General features: G+C 36.9%; 1 protein-coding gene across 5 annotated transcripts in view; it reads right to left on the bottom strand.

Annotated features, from left to right (window-relative positions):
• LOC308687000 (uncharacterized protein) overlaps positions 1-17349 on the bottom strand; it is a 52206-nt gene extending 34857 nt beyond the window's left edge. For 3 of the 5 annotated variants that reach the window (XM_081359180.1, XM_081359184.1, XM_081359182.1), the window contains exon 1: positions 17060-17349. The gene's annotated coding sequence lies outside the window, so the exon portion shown is untranslated. Of the gene's footprint in view, positions 1-10308; positions 10521-17059 lie in introns of all 5 variants that reach the window. The other 2 variants (XM_081359183.1, XM_081359181.1) reach the window with 1 other exon arrangement.
• Between the last annotated feature and the right edge of the window lie 3266 nt (positions 17350-20615).

Here is a 20615-nt window from a genome sequence, read left to right as displayed (position 1 = left end):
TTGGTCTCGGTTTAGGTGGTCTTGACTACAAGTCTACTGAAATATAACAAAAATATATGATGTTAAGTGTGAAATATATGTATTGGGCCAATTTAAAAAATGTGCATATATTCCAAAATATATACTGAAAATATATTTCAAATATATTTCTTTTGTGTATGGGTAGTAGCCCCTGACTCCGTTTCTCTGTAATTCAGGCTTCCCATCAACCACTTTGATGTCACTATAATTCATAGTAAAATGGTCAGCTAGAGAGGGGTGTTGATCTTAAGGATAGGGCACTTTATTTCCAGAAGTTCCACACCATTTATTATGCCATATCAGGGCTTGCAGACAGCCATGGCTCTGTCAGGCTGACCCTGGTACCTGAAAGGGACACCTGTAGACCTTGTTCGACAAGAAGGTTTCGAGCTATTACCTCTTTCTCACTCCCATACTTTGTAGCTGCATTACCCCGAAAGGTAGGGAAGAGATGCTCTCTCATGAATTTATCAGGATTTGTTGTTGCTTGTACTGGTACACCTTTAGCTGAACTAGCAGTGATCCTTATCTGTCTTGCACTATGCCAAACCTCTGACAAGCTCTGATTTTGTGTTTGAATCTCCAATACAGCTGCCTGGTCGCTGTTCATCTCTATGTAGTTGCTGTAAAATGCTTTACATTTACTGCAAGTCAAAGTCTCCACAGTTCTACGCTATCAATCAATCAATCAACATTTATTTGTATAGTGCTTTACAACAACCGTCAGGTATCCAAAGTGCTTCACATCATAGAATAAAATAAACATCATATCGTACAATAAATACAATATCAATGTCATCTGCTTGCTCTGGTACATTTGCATTGTAGCACTTTTCTAAAAGACTCTATCTCTGCCGAGGTGAAAAAAAAAGTTCACTAAAATACATTTTATTTAAGTGCACTTAGTACACTTCCATAATGTACTTCCATTATGTACTTAAAGTGCTCTATTTCCGCGCACTTATTTTATACTTAATATACTAAAAGCTTATCTTTAGTACTTCTTAAGATAAACTTAAGATCATCTTAGTGTACTCAACTGTGCTATTTTGAGACACACTGAAGATGAACTAAAGTGTATTTTTAATATACTATTTCAGCTTTTAAAAAAAAATATTTTGTTACCACTTTTAGTAAAACTGAAACCATCTTTAATGCATTTTAAATACAATAATAAATTATTTAAAATATAATAATAATATATAATAAATATATACAAATTATACTTATAATGTATTAATAGGTTAAAAAAGTGCACTAAAACACATACACTTCCATAATGAACTTAAAAAGTGCTCCATTTTCACACACTAATTTTGTACTTAATATACTAAAAGTTTTTATTTAGTACTTCTTAAGATAAACTTAAGATTTTAGTGTACTCAACTGTGCTATTTTTAGACACACTGAAGATGAACTAAAATATGCTTTTAACATACCATTTCAGCTTTAATTTTTTTGTTACCCCTTTTAGTACAATTGAACCCATCTTTAATGCATTTTTAAATACACTTATAAATTATTTAAAATATAAGAGTGATATATACAAATCATATTTATGTATTGCTCACATATTTTTTATATAGTACATTTATTCCAAACATATTTTAACTATGTTAACAGTATAAAACATAATTAAATATGTTAATGGTGTATTTTAAAAGTAGTCAAGTACACTATTACTGTGTTATCAGTAGCATTTTCTGCCTCATTTATGCTAAAATTATGAAAATAATATATTTTAATGTATTACAAATACAGTGGAAAAATTATCATTCAATAAAACACACAGTAAAAAATATTTGTATAAAACACACACACACACACACTTTGAAAGCTAGTAAACTTTAATGTACTACACCCAGTGTACGTCAGTACAGCAGCATATGTAAACTGTACAAAAAAAAAAATACATTAACATAAATATAAATAAACCTAACTACAGTCAATAAAGTGCAGTCATTAATAGCTGCAAACAGTTACAGTACTGTTACAACTCAAACCATCTTCATCCTTCAAGTGAATTGGAGTGATTGGTCTTTGAGTTTGCCTCATTGTTGCATTTCCTTCGAATCAGTGCTCGCACCTCAGACGTCTTGGAAATTGTTTGATCACAGTGTCTATGAAAGGGGAAAAAGAGGAGTTTATTTTTATATTAAAGCAAAATTAACCTCTGTTAAAAACGTAACTGTTCCCTTTCAAAAGGGAACTTGCACTGCTTCGATGATGCTATTGGGGAACGATGTTCTCTAGGCGCCTCTTTAATTCTTCTGAGTCGCACTAGTAGTGTCATAGGCTGTCGCCAGTCAAATTCTGTTGCCGTGATTGTACAGCTTTTCATACACCGGTTCACATGGAGGGTGTTCCCCATAGCGCCATCGAGTGTCTCATTCCCTGTTCTCAGGGAACAGAGGTCGTAACCTAGACGATTTTTATTACAACACAGTATGATGTTTTGACATTTCCCTCTATTGTACATACAAGGTGAAAAAGACATACTGTTAAATGCATTATAAATGCATTAAAGTATATTTGTTTTGTCCTAAAAACATACTTAAGTACATATTTGATACATTTAATAGTAAGTCTTTTTCGCCTGGTAAAAATGGAATTCGTTAACATGGCATGTAATGCTTAGTTCATATTTTAACAGTAGACATTCAATATAAAATGTTAATGTAATTCAGAAAAGGAGTTAATAAAATATCTCTTGAACAACTGTGAAGTCTACATGGTATGTCACTGTATCACAGCAAAAAAAGGGCAAATTAACTGTTTAACTGAAAAAGTATACCCAGCCAACAAGAATAATAATTATAATGCACAACAAATGCTAATCTTTATTTTTAGCATTAATCTTTTAGTCAGCCCCCTTTGACTTTGAGAGCAAAAAAAAAAAAAAAAAAAAAAAAAAAAAAATGATGTACAGAAACACATACACTCTTCACCTCTGTTAAAAAAGGAAAGTAGAAGTAGTGCAAAATATTGTAAGCCAGGACAAGTGACTTGCAGCTTTCCCAAAAAAACAATTAAATAAATAGATTTTCACATGAATGAACACAAATTAGACTAGGAAACTAGGAAAAAATGTTGAGGAAAAAAATGTTGCAAACAACTAACCAGTGAGCTATTTATTTATGCAAACAGCAACTAAAACTTACCAGTAACTTCTGACAGCAGTATCTTCATCTCTTCAAGTCTGATTCGACTTCGACTTGAAAAGCTTGGCTCTGATTGGTCAAATTGAATGTAGCTGAACTGAAAAAGACGTGCTGTTACACCGAGTCAAAAATACGACTGGCAAAGTAAACGTAATTAAAACATAATGAGGTTCCAAATGTCACACGTCATGTAAACTTGAAGATGAGGAAAAAATAAAAACAACACTAACAGTTACGTTTTCTATTAACGTTAGATAAAAAAATTAAAAAATCTAAATTGCATAGGTTATCACGCGCGTGAACTCGGCAATCGACTACTGTGGACTTCGACCGAAAACAGGATGTAAATACAGGTATGAGCGCTGGCCGAATTAACTTCATTTTTATTAATTTCTTTCACATCTACTGCAGTCAGATTCACCCGCGTTCACCCGTGAAGGAATCACTCACATTGGCTGTGCACTTGTAATGACACATCAAGGATGTTAAGAGGCTAAAAGCAGGTTTAAAACTTGCCCCATTGAAGTCAACAGGGTGCAAATTTTAAAAAGAGGATTACACGGTGTAGGCAACACCGATTTTTGTCGTTGTTCTCTGTACTGACAGCACTCCAAATGTACAAATAAATTAGCTCAATGTTAAAATTGACCGGAGTTCTCCTTTAAGTACTAAGTACCTTTAAGTACCTTTAAGGTGTACAAGATCCTCTCTTAAACTGTGCCTATTCATTTTGTCCCTAAAATCGACAGAATACTAAGAATCTGTGCAGCACTCGTAAATCTGCGAGGAGAGCTTATTTCTAGAACATAGACACCATATCTTACACAATCAGCTTGAGCTTAAATGTTCAGTTCTCTCTATAACTTTATCAACTGTATAAACCAATACACAACTTTTACTTGCACTGATATACCAACACTTTTTCTTTTAGTTGTTGTTTCATAGACAGCTATTTTCTTTTTGCTGTGTAAATTTGTTTAAATTCTTAATATTTTTCAATCTCGTAATATTCTGCAAAAGAGAGAAGTGTGTGTACTTTCACAGTATAGTATTGCTATTTTTATTTAATGAAATGTTCTGAATACCACTGTTAACCAACTGTGCAAATGACACATTAATTTATTCTTATAAATAAACTCAAAAGCCAATGACTAAGTGTAATATGTTTTTATTCAGTGTGTATTTTATTTTTTTTAATTTTTTTTTATTTTTTGATTGTGGTTTGTTTCCTCACACAACTGTAACCATGCCTTTATAAGGATTGATTATTAATAATATTATTATAATATTGAGAACAGTGTAAACATTCCCCCAACTACAAATTAAACATCTGCAGGTATGTTGGACAGAGATGTATTTTCTTGTCAGCAAAATCATCAGCCAATCTAGGTAGCATGTGTACAAAGAAGAAGTTCTGCAGCTGTTGCACTTGTGCATCTGTGTGGTGCTTATCAAATGGAATCTCCAATTCGATGTCCTCACTTGGTCTCCAGATGACTAGCTTGCAACTTTGTAGAAACAGACACATCATGGTCAGTTGTGTCTGAAAGACGGATTAAGAGTAGATGTTTGTAAAAGTAATCTGTTTAATTAATGCATACAGGTGCTTCTCAATAAATTAGAATGTCGTGGAAAAGTTCATTTATTTGAATTTGGGGGTTTCATAAGCAGTAAGCCATAATCCAGTGGCGTAGGCAGAAATTTTATTTTGGGCGGGCCATTGAAAAAGTGAGTGGGCCTATAGTTTTTCTTAGAAAAAATATGACTTAATAATTAAACCTTAGAGAGTAGAAAAAAGAATAGACAAACTCCTAAAAACAGTTATCCTACACCTTTATTTTGCACTATTCGGCAAAGACAATAACAAAACACTGTTCTGTCATCAAGTTCAACCAACAGAGCTCAATAAAGGCTGGACAAACCACCAGCATAGACAATAACCTGTCTATTTTATTCAGGCTAGTCAGCAGTGCAAAGACAGTTCACCCGAAAATAAATTAGGCTAAAAATAAAAGAAATTCAAATAATGAAAACTCTCAGCAGAGCACGGTTTGAAATAAATAACAACACACTCCCTAATTTCTGTTAAATCAACCATATACAATGCAATCAGCCTGGTGGAAATTAAGCTTTTGTGCCAAAAAAAATAAAAATACAAAAAATACAACCAAGAAAACTGTCCATACCACTTTGGTGAGAAGCTCCTTGATTTTCTATTCTTGACAGAGCAGGGAAATACCTTCAGATTGGGTTGTGAAGGTGGTTCATCAATTGCAGTTAGATCGGCGGGTGAACCCGCGTCAGGCTGACCGGGAGAGAGCATTGGCACTGCAGCCAGGGAGAGAGCGGTGGCCGCCACAAGAAGGCTAACTTATGGCGTGTTCACACCAAACGCGAATTTAATTATTTGCGCGAGTAGATTACATACAAAGTCAATGCGCTGATGGCGGCCACCGCTCTCTCCCTGGTGGCAGTGCCAGTGCTCTCTCCTGGTCAGCCTGACGCGGGTTTACCTGCCGATCTAACTGCAATTGAACATCGCCACAATAATGCCGTGTCTTCTTCCTCAAACTCTTTTTTTTTTTTAATAAAACATTAAAGAAACTTGTTTAGCCATTATTGTGGCGATATTAATTGCTATTTTTTACAGTCTATGGCTAAAGGCTGCCAGAGCCCTCCGCTCAGAGAGTCTTCTGTCGCCCTAGCAACCATAAGCGGGCTTTCTACAACTTGCTTCAACTTCGGAAAACAAATTAAACACAAACACCAGTCAACAATAATTCAGGTTTATATTAACATATTTTCTTAAATACATTTGAATAATAAAAATAAACTAAAAATGTATTTTGATCAAACTTGCCTGGGCGGGCCAGTGAGTAATGTGGGCGGGCCAGTGCCGCCCTGGCCCATTACTGCCTACGCGCCTGCCATAATCATCAAAATTATAACAAATAAAGGCTTGAAATATCTCACTTTGCATGTAATGAGTCTATATAATATATTAGTTTCACGTTTTAAGTTGAATTCCTGAAATAAATTCACTTTCCCACGACATTCTTATTGAGAAGCACCTGTAAGTTTAAAATACAATGTTAGTCTAATAATAGAGCTACTTTCATATTAAAAAGTATATTTCTAAATATAGAAAATACATTTTATTTAAAAACAATAATCTTTATTATTAAATTATTAAAGAATCACCTGGAGGTAGTATCCATCCTTTCCTTTAGGACAAATCAGGTACTGTCCATCACCTAAACTTTTGATGTCACCATTTGGCCGTCCTAGAAATTCTGCCAGTGACATGGATCTCTTGAAGGGGCACTTGATCTCAAGGAGTTGTGTTGAGTCAAGGATCCCATCTGGGCTGGCTCCGGGTGCACGACCAGGCCTGTCTTCTCCACAGTATGCCCTCTGCTTTCCATGAGTGTGATGACGTTTATCTAATTTTCTTTGCCATGCAGTGTTGCTGCATTGCCGGTGAATGTTGGGTACAGATGCTCATTTAGAATTTTTTGAGGATATGTGGTGTTTCGTTTTGGGACCCGTTTTGCTGTGCTGGCTTGTTAGACGAAGCTTTCTAGCATCATGCCATGACTGTGAAGCACTTTGCATCCTGGTTTCTTCCATCAGTGTAGCTGCTTGTGTAGGGAACACTTTAATGTAGGCCTCATAAAAATGTGTGCATTTTGGACATGTTAGTGTTGTGCTGTGTTCAGTATGACAGAGTGTATTACTGTGGGTTGGATCATGTTTGCTGTGGCCTGCATGCCTTGTTGCTGTCTACATCTGCTCTATAACTTAACTGAATAAGACCATTTGTCTGGAGCTGAAACAGTGGGGACATCACTGATGAATTACTGTGGGCTATGAACTCTCTGTGGTTCTTAAAAAGTTGGGGAGGCATTGTTGATTCTTGCATTGTTGATGTGCCTGGATAAATGTGGTATGGCCTGTGTAAGAATTGATAAATTAGGAAATTCCAGACAGTCTGTTTCGGGGGTGACCAGGCCCTGAGAGGACAAAAGGACCTCTCCGGAGATTAGCATTTGAACTGGCTCTCATGCACCATCAAGACGAAAGTCTCACCTCCGAGTCATCCTAATCTACATCTCTATCCCTCTCCCCTCACCCCCTCTCTCTCAGATGATCACCTGAATTCACCCAACAAAATGTATAGTTTAATGTGAATGATTAACAGAGTATTTCATGTTTGGTATCGTTTAAAATGTCACAGTGCGACTGGTACAAATGTCTCATTTCAGATTAACTAAAACACAAGGTAATAAGGTTTTTAAGAGTTATGGATAACTGACTTAAAAAGGAAAGTGGTCTCAAGACAAATGGTCTCCCACCCCCATGAAGGTGTGATCTCTGAGTGCAAATTTACTATTGTTAGCACATGTGAAAGAGGTCTGTCTATTTAATGGAGTGCAGCAGGGAGATCGGGGCCTTTTCTGTAAATAGATCGGCCCGTGAGGCTGAGAGAAAGAAATCTCTCAGCCTCACTTATTTCTTAAAGTTGGGTTTGAATCTTCTCTCTATTCCAGAGCATTTGATGTTTTGTATCGATTATCTTTCAATTGATTATGAAATTGGCATGATACATTTACCTGACATAATAAATTGTTACATGTGATTATTCCAACTGTTCTTGACATTGTTCATTTAATGGTTACAAGGAATAGTCAAACATTCGCTCACTATTAGTGAGGCACAGATATTATTAAAACCTTTCATCTATGGAGTCAGATGAATTAACGAGAGAATACATAACTAAATGTATTGTAAATTTAACCAACCAATATTTTGCACGAGTAAGGACAGAACACGTGATAACCTTCCCTGTGTATTGGCGGACCGGCATATTGGACCAATTTCACGGGCCTACAGCCTGTGATGGTTAAAATTAATGTACTTCACCTTCCTCATTCCTACATTCTTCTTCGCACCTGAATTCCACTTCATTTGCACATCAGTGCATGCCATCCCTGTCTTTCCCTGCCTGACTGCATTCTCAACCTAAATTGAATTCAATTTTATTATCCAACAATATTAAAATAAATATTTTAAGTCAAGGCTACTGTGAAGCAACATATACAGAACATGAATGACACACAGTAAACATTTCAGTTTAGTACATTTAATAATGAATTAAAAATATACAATAATACACAATACAATACTACATTTTGTGCCCTTAATTGTCCCAACTTTACTGACCTTCCACAAAAGTGCTGCTGCATGACTACAAGAGCGTCCTGGCCCTGCAATACATGAACAACCCGCTGTCTGTACTTCACCTGTCACTGAAACTAGCACCTTATGATGTGTTACGTGCAGGCTCTGGCTCGGCTCAATGTCAGCTTTTAGATACGCAAGGTCGCTTCCGACGTCCTTAAACAACACTCGACCGACTTTATCACTGTGTGTAGATATTGATATGCCTCTGAGCTTTTCAGATTGCTCATATATCAATACGTAAATTAATTAATTCTGTAATGTTACAAATAACTAATAAAGACATGGTGGCAGTTTAACAGAGACTTAACTTTACTCCGCTCATAGTGCAATGCAATAGTGCAATACTGTCTTTTTCCTTGCTTTTTGAAGAAGCCAAACACATTTCTGCATCTTTCATTAAAGGGATATAGTTCACCCAAAACTGAAAATCATTTACTCATCCTCAAACTGTTTCAATCCTGTATGAATTTATTTCTTCTGATGAACACAAAAGAATATATTTTGAAGAATGTCGATAACCAGACAGTGGATGGACCCCATTGACTTCCATAGTAGGACAAAAAAAATATACTATGGAAGTCAATGTCTAGTGGCTACCATCAACTGTCTGGTAATCGACATTCTTCAAAATATCTTCTTTTGTGTTCAGCAGAAGAAAGAAACTGGTTTGAAACAACTCGAGAGTGAGTAAATGATGACAGAATTTTCATTTTTAACTAAGTGAACTGTCTGCATTTTTACATTTTCAAAATACAAAAGTCTGATTTATAAGCTGTTTTCTGAAAAGAAAAAAAAAAATCCCCAAAAGGACAAGGATTTCGGATATTGACATCTTTGTGGGGATATTTTGACCCTATAATGTAGAGTTACACACACTCTCTCTCTCTCTCTCTCTCTCTCTCTCTCTCTCTCTCTCTCTCTCTCTCTCTCTCTCTCTCTCTGGTGCATGCTGGGAGTTTGTGGAGGTGCTGAGCGCGTGTTGAGAGCGATTGTGGTGTTCTTCGGTGTTTCCTTTCTGTTTATGTAGTTATTTATTTTTTCCCCTCGCTGTGATTTTAAAAATTATCAGTAAAGGAAGAAAGGTGTTCTCGCGTGTCTGCGGTTTGTAGTCGCCGGGATGGCGACTGCTCACGCGCAGGGAACACCACCCCTGTCACTCCGAAATGGCTGCAGGTGTGTTCCTGAGGCTGGAGTGACAGTGGAGGATTTACTCCTAGTTATCGGTCAGAAACTTGGTTTTGAACACATCGTCTCAGCGTCACGGATGAATAAAGCGGTAGTCGTGTTTTTGAAAACTGAATTACTCGTTAATGAACTGACTGTAAGTGGAATATGGGTGAAGGAAACTTTTGTTCCGGTAACCCCGCTATCTGCTCCAGCAAATAAAGTAATAGTTTCCAATGCCCCCCCTTTTATATCTAATGAAGCTATCGTGAAAGAGTTACTGAGATTTGGTAAGATAGCAAGCCCTGTAAAAGCAGTCCCACTCGGATGTAAGGACGCCGCACTAAAACACGTTCTGTCTTTCAGACGACATGTTTATATGTTTCTCAGTTCGCCGGAGAGGACCTTGGAAGCTTCTTTCCGTGTTATTCACGGAGAGAATTCTTTCATGGTTTATGCGAGTACGGTGAGTTTAAAGTGTTTTGAATGCGGCGATTTGGGCATAAGCGATTAACGTGTCCACATAGAGATGAACAGCGGCCTTCTACATCTCGTGGTGAAGGAAATTATGGAGTTAATCAAGTACCGGTAAATAACACAGAAATAACCGAGGAGCAGGATAAAGACGTTACAGAGGGAGTAGACGAGCAACAGGAGGAGGTGAGTGAGCTAAATGAGAATGCTAGCTGTGTGGAGAAACCTGGATGTTCTTATTTACCTGATAAAGATGTGAGTGATGAGGATGAAGATGATCAGAGTGATGCTGATGATGATATTGTACAGAAATGTGTTTCTGAGGAAAATATGGCTGATGAGACTGAAAGTTTATCACAGTACACTGATGATGGAATGAGAGATGATGAGAAGTGGTCTGAAGAGGTTAAGGAGGTTGTAGAAGATTTATATCCCCTTGAGCAGATTAATTCCTTTCTGGATAAGACAAAAGGAAAAGCAGGTGTTGAAATAAGAGATTATTTCCCTGATGTTGAAAAGTTTATCGCCTCAGTAATGTGGGCTAGGAAAGAAAGTAGCTATGATGAGCTTTCACAACAGAAAAGATTTCGCCTTAAAAAGTACTTAACTGTCGTTAGATCAGGAAAAAGGATGGGAAAAGCGAGGGGAAAATCTAAATAATTATAATGGCTGAAAGTTTCTCTTTCTATCTGATCTGTTTTCTCTTTTTCTCTATTTTTCTTATGGAGATCTTAAGGGTTGGCTCTCTTAATATCAATGGGATGAGGGATGGGAGAAAGAATGAGGTTTTATCAGAAATCATTAATCTGAAAGACTTGAGTGTTACATTCTTGCAAGAAACTCATAGTAGTTGTAGTAATGAAGTTGACTGGGGTTTGTGGTGGAAAGGAGAGTACGTTCTCAGTCATGGGACCAATTTAAGTGCTGGTGTGGCTATTCTTTTTTCTCCTACTGTAAATGTTAAAGTGCTAGCAAAAAATGAAGTAGAGCCAGGAAGGTTTCTAACCGTTAAAGCTGAAATTAGTCATTTTAAATTCTTGTTTGTAAATATTTATGCTCCTAATGTTGGAGCAGAAAGGAGTTTACTTTTCAAGAAGTTTGAACAAATAGTTAGTGAAGAAAATGAAGATGTGTATATTGTTGTGGGGGGGGGACTGGAATTGCACGCTTGATTTTACTCTTGACAGAAATGGGGAAGAATCTCATGCATCGTCAGCTTCCTCTTTAGCTGGTGTTATAGAAAATCTGAATCTCTTGGACGTATGGAGAGAACACAATCCCTCTGTAAAACAATATACATGGGTGAAGGTCTGTAATGATAGGATTTCTGCTGCTCGTTTGGATCGGTTTTATATATCTTGTAACTTGAAAAATAGAGTTGTGAGTACAGAAATTATTCCTAACACACTTTCCGATCATAAACTCATTAGGGTTGGGTTCACACTGTCTAAAAGCACACAGAGGAGCTGTTACTGGCACTTTAACACTAAACTTTTAAAAGATAAAGAGTTTTGTGAAACTTTTAAGCTTTTTTGGGAAGCATGGCAAAAAGAAAAGAGTCTTTTTGAAAGCATAATACAGTGGTGGGAAATTGGTAAAGTGCACATAAGAGATTTCTCTCAGAAATTTTCTGCTTATTCTTCTGTAGTTTTAAAAAATACTTTAAAGTGGCTTGAAAAAGAGATTGTTGATATTGAAATGGAAATGACTGTTAATAATGATGTCAATTTAAAAGAATGTTGGACTGAAAAGAAAAATCATTTAAGTTTAATTCTGAATGAACGGGTCAAAGGAGCTCTCATAAGAAGCCGTTATTTAACCCTGACGGACATGGATGCTCCTACTACTTTCTTTTTTAATTTAGAGCGTAAAGTGGGTCAGCAGAAAATTATGCTTTCATTGAAGGACAATAATGGACATGTTACCTCAGACCCACAGAAGATGCGAAAGCTTGCTGTTGAGTTTTACTCCAATTTGTACGATGCTGAAATATCTGATGAACATTGCAGAAGAGAGCTGCTAAAAGACTTACCGGTGTTGTCTGAAGATAATAAAGAGCTCTTAGAGACTGATATCTCCTTTGAGGAGATCTCTCTGGCTGTAAAAGGTCTCTCTTCAGGAAAGAGTCCTGGCTTGGATGGACTACCGGCCGAGTTTTATAAATCATTTTGGACAATTATTGGAGATGATTATTTTGAAGTCCTTCAGAAATGTTTTAGTGAAGGTGTTCTTCCAACTAGCTGTCAACGGGCTGTTCTATCATTGCTCCCGAAAAAAGGAGATTTAACACTTTTAAAGAATTGGAGACCTGTGGCAATTTTGTGTACAGAATATAAAATTTTGTCTAAGGTTCTTGCAAATAGATTAAATAATGTGTTGTATGAAGTGGTACACAAGGATCAGTCGTATTGTGTTAAAAATAGATCAATCATGGATAATCTTCATTTAATCAGGGATGTTGTTGATTTTGCTTATTGTAAAGATGTCAATATGGGCCTGTTGTCTCTGGATCAGGAAAAGGCCTTTGACAGGGTTGATCATGGTTTTCTTTTTGACACCCTTAACGCTTTTGGTTTTGGGGAAAAGTTTATTTCAAGGATTAAACTTTTATATGCCGAAGCGACATGTATGATCAAAATGGGTGGTGGTTTGAGTATCCCTGTTAATGTCAAAAGAGGAATCAGACAAGGTTGTCCAATTTCGGGCCAATTATACAGCATTGTAATTGAACCTTTGTTAGTTAAAATGAGAAGAGAGTTAATGGGCCTACAGGTCAACACTCTAAACTGTTCTGTTAAACTCTCTGCCTATGCTGATGACGTCACAGTTATTATCAGAGATCAAAGTGACATTCAGGTGCTTAAACAGGCATTAGAGTATTATAGAAAAGCCTCATCAGCCGTAGTTAACTGGGGAAAGAGTGATGCTTTATGGTGTGGTAGTGAGGTTAAAGGTCCAAATCTTCCTGGTGGATTACAGTGGGGAAGTGCAGGATTTAAATATTTAGGAGTGTTTTTGGGGAAAGATGAGTTTAAGAAGAAAAATTGGGAGGGCCTCTTGGAGAAAGTGTGTGCAAAGTTGTCTCGATGGAAGTGGTTGCTACCCCAGTTGTCATATAGGGGGAGGGTCCTAATATGCAATAATTTGGTTGCTTCTTCACTCTGGCATAGAATGACAATACTTGAACCTCCTGAGGATCTAGTGCAAGGAATACAAAAGCGACTAGTGGATTTTTTCTGGTCGGGACAGCATTGGCTGAAGGCGGCAGTACTGTATCTACCCAGAGAAGAAGGAGGCCAGGGGTTGGTGGATATCAGAGCGAGACTCAGGACTTTCAGAATGCAGACGGCACAAAGACTGCTCTATGGAGTGGACGTGAGCTGGGCTGAAGTAGCCTGTGCCCTCCTAAGAAGAGCTGGAAACATGGGGCTAGACCGCCATTTGTTCTTGATGGACTTTGACAAACTGAATCTAAGTGGGCTGAGTGTCTTTTATAGATCAATTTTAAAGTCATGGACACTTTTTAAGGTTTCACGGAGTGCAGACAGCACAAAAAAATTATGGTGGAAGGAGGAACCACTTTTTTTCAATTCTGAATTGGAATCAGATGTTTTTAAATCGGACACTTTCAGAAAAGCCATGTGGGCTGCAAATATGACAAAGATTGGACACTTGAAAGATAAAAAAGTTGGATAAGCCCTGAAAATTTTGCTTCAAAACTTGGAATAAAATCAGTCAGGATGGCACAAAAAATGTTGAATCAGATTTTAGAGTCTCTGCCTCAGGACTATCGACAGGCAATGGAGACTTCTGATGAAGAGGCTGATAACGGTGTCTTTCCAGAATTGTTTTTCTCAGCAAAGACTGGTTCATGGCAAGAAAAGGAGGGCTGTCTATTGACTTTTAAGAAACCTTATTTGGCCGCCTTTGCCGATGCTGATAAGAAAGATATTTACACTATGTGTGTGAAAGTGTGGCATCTTAATACACTGCAGAGTGTCAGCGAGTCCAAATGGCTGGAGGTTCTGGGGCCAGGTGAATCCCCTAAAGGACGCTGGAGGTCCCTGTATAAGCTACCCATTGAGAAACGGTCTGGAGACCTTCAATGGAGAGTAGTGCACGGGATTATAGCTACAAACAGACACAGAGCACACCTTGATCCAGAGGTAGGGGTGGATTGTCCATTTTGTAGTGACGAAGAGACTGTTCATTTGTTTTTAAAGTGTGAAAGGCTTCAATCCTTATTTTGTATCCTAGAAGAGTGGGTTCAAAATTTAGGGGGAGTTTTTACTCCAGTACTTTTTATTTATGGACCAAAGTACATCAAACGTAGGAGAGAAGAACATGTTCTTTTAAATTTTCTTTTTGGTCAGGCAAAATTGGCGATATGGCTATCAAGAAAACATCTCTTGATTGATGCTGGGTCAACTGATGTTGTGTCTGTTTTAAAAGGGTTATTAAAATCTCGTATTAAAATTGAGTTTACATATTATAAATTGGTAAATGATATGGAGATGTTTAAAGGTAAATGGGCTGTAAATCATTGTTTTTGTGATGTTGATGTTGATGAATGTTTACTGTTTAATTTTTAAGAAAAAACAAAACAAACAAAAAAAACAAAAACAACAAAAAAAAAACCTTCATTAATGTATGATTAAATGTACTGTAAGTAGGCACAAATGTGTTTCTGTTTGATAGGATGTTGTTGTTATTATGATTATTTAATAAGTCTATTATGTATTTATTGATTAATTAAAGAAGACCTAAAGTCAAAGTCTCTCTCTCTCTCTCTCTCTCTCTCTCTCTCTCTCTCTCTCTCACACACACACACACACACACACACACACACACACACACACACACACACTAACAATTATGTTGGTGTTATGTTACGATTGTCATTATATTGTAAAAACGTCTGTCCCCAAATCAATATTTGACGCGATTTGCCCCATATTCTTGAGCACAGAACTGTTGATTTCTCCCTCGCTTACCGCATCTAGGTTTCCTTAGGACTCGGAGGAGTTTTGGCTTCGCACAACCAAATGTAGCCACAGCCTCTCACAGGTCAGAAAGAAAACACAAAGCCAATCAGTTTAGCGATGTCTGTTCAGGAGGCGGGACTCAGAACTATTAACCGTTTGTGTAATTGGCCAATTTTTTTTTTTTTTAACGATGACAAGCCGGAATGAAAACAAGCTGAAATGAACCAGGAGTAACGAGGCTATTTTTAAAATGTAAGGAGTAGAAAGTACAGATAATTGCGTGAAAATGTAAAGAGTAGAAGTAAAAAGTCATCTGAAAAATAATTACTCAAGTAAAGTATAGATACTCAAAATTTCTACTTAAGTAATGTAACAAAGTATTTGTACTTCGTTACTTGACACCTCTGGTAAAGGTACTGTTATATCACCCCTTTTAATTTCGTTGAGGTTGTGTTCCCACATCATTAAGTTTGGATTGCTAAATCTTGAATGACGGTCAACTAATGAATGAATGAGTGTCAACTCCCGCTTGTTTACTAGTCGCGCCCACTTTTGACGCAATGCCTCATGGGACGTAGGAAACTTGTGGATACTGACTTAAACGCGTTTATATACTGGCCGTTTCTCAATATGCGTTCTTGTCTGTACTTGTGTTCTTGTGGACTTGTGAAACATCATCAGTCGCTGCCCAAGTACCGTCCCAATACACAAGTTTGCATTTTGGCAAGAACGGTTAAAAATCCCGGAAGTGTTCTCGACACGCCCTTTTTACCGAGGATGCATAGGTTGGTAACTTGTGTGAACTTGACGGCAGAAATATCCCAGCATTCATTTCGGCATTCGAGGAACGAGAGGTCAATACAGCAAGTTGTTTTTCTACAATTTCGTATGCTATTTCATCACTAAATTCACTTCTGAGAACATTTGATGTGAGAAATCAACTGTGAAGATTTCGAATATTGGCATTTTTTGAAAATTTACGGCGAATCGAAAATGTGCTCAAACGTTTTCGGAAGTGAGAATCTACAGCGTAGCTTGCTTTATTGTTATGAATATACATTACATAGTGTACAGTTGTAGAGTAATCCCTTGAGCTGAGGGTAGGCTTAGGCGGTAAAGCCTGGCTGTTACCGTCAATAATTCTCGTTTTGTTTGGGCACTGCAGACGGCGTCTGTGCGGGGGTGTTATTGCGCAATACCAGCAAGAACACATCGTCTCAAACTGTCAGCAGCGTTCTGTGTGCTCGTCACCTTGTGAGTTCATTCTTCCAAGAACAACTAGCAAGAGCGTTCTCCCCAAGAACACAAGTCCGTTCTTTGCATTCTTTGTTTTGAGAAACACCCATTGTCTATGCTTAAACGCGTCAAGCCGCGAACCGGAAGTTCCGAACATCCTGCCTACGCGCACGCGCAAAGCATAACGGGTATTTTCGTGTTCCATGAAAAAGGTGAATAGCTGAAAAAATAAAGCGCTGTTTATTTAATTTGTATATCAAGTTGTGTGTGTAAAATGTATCTTTGTTTTTAATTTTTAATAACAAAGAAAATAATGACAAAGATTTTTATCTTCGCCACTTTGGCTTAAATGTCTGCCATTCTTTTTTATTTTAGATTTTGTTGCCTAAGGCTGTAATGCTCAGTCACTTGCAAAATAGTAAAACCAACATGAAAAAGAATTGTGATAAAATCATAAGAAAAAATCGTGATATGATATTTTTGCCATATATCGCCCACCCCAGGTGTAAAAAAGTGCCTAGATGTGCTTAGATGTGTTATCATTATTGATCATTATATCACACTACAATAATTACTTGTCAAATACATTAAACATAATGAAACATTAATTTGAGTTGAAATTGTTTTATTATCTCACTTCTAGAGATTGCAGTGATGCATGACATGGTGAAAAATGACTTGAAATAATACTGAAAACAGGTTAAGATGAATGTTAAAGGTGCCCCCTAAAAGCACAATAACCCATAACCTGTTACAATCATAAATTGTCCTTACCTGCAGGTTAAAGATGCTAGATGTTGTTTCAGGGTCCTCGGCTGTGTCCTGGATTCCTCAGTCCTGGATTCGGATGCACTGGGTGTTTGCTTAGTATTAATATCTAAACTACAAAATTAAGATATTTCTAGGAAAAATCACTCCGAGACTTGTCTTAAAAGTTTTCAGAATCACCAAAAAAATGGTTTTGTTTTACTTAAAAATTTTCTGAATAATACAAAGACAACAATTCATAGATTCAAAGATAAAGATATCAGAAATGCGTGAAGGTCTTCACCCGAATTGTGGCCCCGAGAAATAGGAAACAAAGCTTTTTATATTGTTCGTTGTTATTGGGGCTGTCTTAAGATTTTGGGGCTGTCCTAAGACTTTGGGGCTGTCATTATAATGCAGCAATTCCTTATAAGGTAAACAACTGGCCTTGAAATTGTCCAAGGTTATAACAAGTTTGCAAGAAGCAGATATACATCTTATTTTTTTGTAGCTTACGCTTGAAAGCTTAATATAGATCTGACCGTTCCTTCACCCGCAGCTGTTAAAACCACACCCTGCCTCATCCTGCTTGTTTCTGGCTCTCCTCTCTGGTTTTCAGAGGCTACAAGTCTTTTATTTTTTTAAACAATGGTAAAAGTCAGAGAAGCAGGGGTCACCCTAAGACCTGCTGAGCTGTTGATTATATTCAGAGAAATAAAGAAAAGCACAAACACTTTAGTTTCAGGGCTTCAAATGATCCAAGCCTCTCCTGTAAATGAAACATCCAGCTTTTCCAACTCGCTTTTCCATTTGTCTGATAACTCGAGTCTTCTGTTTGCCGCACCAGATCCTCCTGCGTAAGATGGCTTCTTGCATGATTTCTTCCTCCTAGGGCGTTGTCTATGTCACAATATGAGGTCGATCTGGCTTTAGATATGGTGATGAAAAAAAAATGCTTTTGCATTTGCTTGTGCAACTTTTGCTTGCACCAACCAATACATTTGTGTTTGCAAGCTGCATGAAACATAAATAGTTTTGAGATAATTTTTTCTTTAAAAAATTGCATTATGCTTTCTAGGATATTTGATTTGATTTTTTAGTGTCTAAGCAATTTAGAAAATCAATAATGTAACAATAATCTTAATAATGTCCTGAATATTATTTCAAACATTTGCAGATATTCAGCTCAGCAATTTACACACATAATGAAAGGTAAGAACAGTGTTAATAAAATAAGACTACAATCAAATCTCTTTAATATGTATTAACATAGGTTTTAAAAAAAGAAAAAAAAAAGATCAGTAGCCTACTTGAGTGTCTTTTTCAAATAGTGTCTAAACCTGCAAGAAAAATGTTTCTTCTTGGAAAAACAGGAGATGGCAAAAGCAGCAGTGGAAATACAATTCTCAGTAGACAAAGATCCACAACCGATTGTCTTGATGAGACACGTCACATCGATTTCTCATGTGATCTGTATATGATAGTCATGTGTTACTAGACAGTGTACATACATTAGGATGATAATACTTCACGAAGAAGGCAATATTGTATATTAGAGTATACCTAGAGACACAATAAACCTCCACTCGATCCAGAGTTGTGAAATTATGTAAAAATCATCCTTAAAGGAACACTCCACCGTTTTTTGAAACAGGGCTTATTCACCTTCTTTCCTACATTTAGATAGGTGGGCAAATGCATTTTTGTCTCAGTGCATGCATTGTTTTAGTTTGACAGGGTCGTCGCTAGCTTAGCTTAGCATAATGAATGGAATCCTTTGTTGCCAGCTAGCATGTCCTGAGTAAAAGTGATATATATATAAAACCCACCTAATTACTTCTTGTGGCCTGTGTATTCACAACAAGTACAAATAGTGATGCAGATTAACGCTAGGTGATTTCCTAGGCAGATATTGACTTGGGACTATATTAGGGGGAAGCACAGGCGAAGCACTGCTACTTGGGCACAGAGATATCAAGCCCAAGTAGCAGTGCTTCGCCTGTGCTTCCCCCTGATATAGTCCTTAATATATAAGTCAATATCTGCCTAGGAAATCGCCTAGTGTTAATCTGCATCACTATTTGTACTTGTTGTGAATACGCAGGCCACAAGAAGTAATTAGGTGTTTTTTTTTTTTTTTTTTATATCACTTTTACTCAGGACATGCTAGCTGGCAACAAAGGATTCCATTCATTATGCTAAGCTAAGCTAGCGACGACCCTGTCAAACTAAAACAATGCATGCACTGAGACAAAAATGCATTTGCCCACCTATCTAAATGTAGGAAAGAAGGTGAATAAGCCCTATTTCAAAAAAACGGTGGAGTGTTCCTTTAATTTAAGTTAATGGTTATATTGATAAAGTTACTTAATATTATTACATATACTGTATATTTATTGTGGGTTAGTTATATTACTGATAATTCAATATAATATGGGGATCTAGTAGGAATGACCTTTTTCAAAGTTGAGGATGAACTGAATGAATAAGATTAAAAAAAAGTTAAAAGGTTCATTATAGGCAAGTCTAACCCTAATACTAAGCTTCTAGTAAAAGTGTAACAGTTACAGTGAGTAAGCTTCTCTTGCTGCACTCTCTCTCTCTCTCTCTCTCTCTCTCACACACACACACACACACACACACACACACACACACACACACACACACACACACACACACACACACACACACACACACACACACACACACACACGCACACGCACTCATGCAAACACACACACACACACACACACACACACACACACACACACACACACACACACACACACACACCGGGCATAACAGGGTGGAGCTTGAATTGTTTAACCAATCACAATTGCCTGTTCATTACTGCTCAACAATTGCTAGGCAGATTTACTAAATTCAGGTTATATGCAGCATTATGACTGGAGGACTGATATAATATACAATAATATCACACAATAATAATATAATAGTATAAGCTATTGACAGTGGTTTGAGGTGGTAATGTTGCTCACTGCTCTTTGTGTTAAGTGACATGTTTGAACTCACATGGCTGAATTCATCATTTTTTGGCGTCTTAAATCATCCTTAAAGATATTGCTTAATTTTAGCTAAGCCTTGCTTGTAACATACATTTTTCACCAATTTTTCAATAAAGTAGTATCATCCTACTGTATGTTCATTATCTATTAACACATAACTATCATATACAAATCACATGAGAACTATATCAACCAGTAAAAAAAAAAAATTCTAAGATATTTTATATTTGTTATGTAAAAGTATTATATAAATATGACCACATTTGACAGTAATTGTTTCTCATGATCTTACAATCTTATTGATCTAAAGGCTTCTGCTTAAATGCTTTAAATTAGTTGTGTAGACAAATTAATTGTTTCATAAATGCCATATACAATACAGAGAGACAGAGTTAGAAGAGACAGAACTGTGAAGGTATTTTGTAGTAAAACATCTAAGCATCTGTGACAGTGGAATTAGTTGTAGAGAAGAGTGTAATGGTGGGACTCGTAACAAAAAGAAACAAACAAGGAGAAAGGACGACTTGTTCACAACATTGTCGACACTTTACTCCCTT

Source organism: Scardinius erythrophthalmus, assembly GCF_964197995.2.
Source record: "Scardinius erythrophthalmus genome assembly, chromosome: 2".
Classification (NCBI taxonomy): Eukaryota; Metazoa; Chordata; class Actinopteri; order Cypriniformes; family Leuciscidae; genus Scardinius; species Scardinius erythrophthalmus.
Note: the sequence above shows the minus strand (reverse complement) of the source record. Positions and strands in the feature narration are given on the sequence as shown.